The following is a 2,471-nucleotide window of genomic DNA, read 5'->3' as shown; positions in this document are numbered from 1 at the left end:
CGTAGACGCTTATAACTTATATAGAACATTTCTCTGCCATTTCCATTTCCAGGTAACAACCCATGGAACCGAGACGGTGAGCGTGTTGCATTTGCAACCTGGAAGGCACCACCACATGAGACAATTGCTGTGTCGAGCTGAGAATCCCCTCCTGCCTCTGGAGACTCTCGAAGACATCATCACGCTGAACGTGGCTTGTGAGTTGCCAGGAAAGGAGTTTATTCTGTGAGGTGGAAGAAGCTCGGGAAAAAGAGTTACGAGATGTGGAATTTCACGGTGTTCTTTTTTTATTCTTAATTTAAAGTTTTCTTTTTATTTATGTAATTTTTTTATAGCTATGAATATATTTCTTCGAGCATTTTAAATGGGAGATCAATGCTTTTTATGAGTTATTTTTGTACTCATGACCGGGGATGGCCATTGTATTATTTTTTAAGTGTTTTTTTTTTTTTTATTCATGGAAAATTTTTCTTGTTTTGAGTTATGAGGCGTGGAAAGTCACCAGGATAGGGAATTGCACGGTTTTTTTTTATATAGTTTTTTTTTTTATGGAAAGTTTTATTGTTACCTCCGCCAACGAAGTCGGAAGGAGATTATGTTTTCGGCCCTTTTTGTGTTTTTTGCGTGTGTGTTTGATTGTGAACAGCTTCGAAGCCACAATTTTAATCGTAATGAAACTCTCAGGGATTAACTGTTATGAAAAAAAATAGAGAAATTAATAAATTTGGAAAGTTAAGGTCAAAGGTCAGTCACTGTTTTCATGAAAAAAAAAAAATAACTTGATCGGAAAATAACACATCAAAAGTTTCTCTTATATCGAAAAATAATACCGGTATATCCAAAGTTTTTGTTATATATTTATATGCGGAATAGAATTTCACAGGAATCTTATTTGACGTGAAAATAATGTAACTAAAAATAAAACCATTTAAATTTTAAAAACTATAAGAGAGATTACTCGAATGCCAATGTGGATGCGATCATGTTGAGGGGTAGATGGAGATGGTTTGGGGATGCTCTTCGCACTCCCCAAGGGAGAATAGTTCACCAAACGTTAACTGGGCTCGACAAGGCCCTAGAAGATTTGAATGACCCAGGCCTACATGACTGAGGGCTGTAAAGCGTGAAGTAGGGGACGATGGAAGGAAAAGTATTGATTTAAAAGCTCAAGATAGAGACAACTGGCGAAATCTAACCGAAGCCCTTTGCGTCAATAGGCGTAGGAGATGATGATGATGATGATGATGATGATGATATTTGAAAAGTTTGTTCCCATGTAAATAATCTGGATGACATCATCGGAAAAAAACGATTTAATAACGTATTGAAAACTTTCATTATCAATAATGAAAGCCAATGATTGTATGCTTAAATAGGAGCTTGTTAGGCCAGTCTCATTAATAGTTTTTAATCACTGGCTTTACAAATATAGAAATTAAATCTACACATTCAGTCCCTGGTATATTTTATACAAGAATTCATGATGACAATAATCATATAGCAAGTCATTCAAAATCAAGAAATTATTACAATAAAACTTGCTAAAATCAATTATATATATATATATATATATATATATATATATATATATATATATACCGTATATATATATATATATATATATATATATATATATATATATATACATACATACGAATACGTACAGTAGGACACAAGAATTCCTGGTACACCTAACTTTGAGGAAGTGCACTCGGTCGCACCCTCCCTGCGAGGCGAGTTCCTGTGTTTATCCACGCCCACCACCTCTGCCATTTCTCCCCTACACTATCTCTTTGGTCACTCACCGTGAAGTAAGGGTGTAACCCCTACTGCTCTGCTCGTCTAGTAATGGAAATGGTCGGCGGAGGTAAATATATAACTCACCGTGTAGTAAGGGTGCGACAAGGTGTAATTCCTCAGTGAAGGTGTTCAAGAAATTCCTGTGTCCAACTGTACATGACACCGAGCGTTCAGCATAGCGAAGTACGAAGAGTCGGCTGTCATGAGAGGCCACACGTCAATCACCATTATCGAACTCAACATCATCTGTCATCGAGTGATTGACAGACATCGGTCAACATTCGTTAAAAGATTATAACCAATTATTCCTTCAATTTCTCTTGTTTAACATCAACTATAAATTATTCTCTTCGCCTTCGTTTCCCTCTCTATATTCCAATGTTAAATTGACGATTCGGATGATATATTCGGTATCTTTTATGATAGATTTTCAAACGTATTCGCTGGGAAAGAAAAAACGGAAAAAAAAATTAGCTCTGTTATTTCGTTTAAAATTTTTTCTCCAATTCCTCTTTATTTTTTTCTCTTACTTCCCCGGAATACACACGCATATATATGTATATATATACATGTGTGTTTGTTTGTGTGTATATATATATATATATATATATATATATATATATATATATATATATATATATATATATATATATATATATATATAAATATAT

General features: G+C 34.4%; 1 pseudogene; it reads left to right on the top strand.

Annotated features, from left to right (window-relative positions):
- The first annotated feature begins 58 nt into the window (after window positions 1-58).
- Window positions 59-2,471, top strand: part of LOC137622796 (immunoglobulin superfamily DCC subclass member 3-like) — a 222,908-nt pseudogene continuing 220,495 nt past the window's right edge.

This window comes from Palaemon carinicauda, chromosome 29 (assembly GCF_036898095.1).
Source record: "Palaemon carinicauda isolate YSFRI2023 chromosome 29, ASM3689809v2, whole genome shotgun sequence".
Classification (NCBI taxonomy): Eukaryota; Metazoa; Arthropoda; class Malacostraca; order Decapoda; family Palaemonidae; genus Palaemon; species Palaemon carinicauda.
Note: the sequence above shows the minus strand (reverse complement) of the source record. Positions and strands in the feature narration are given on the sequence as shown.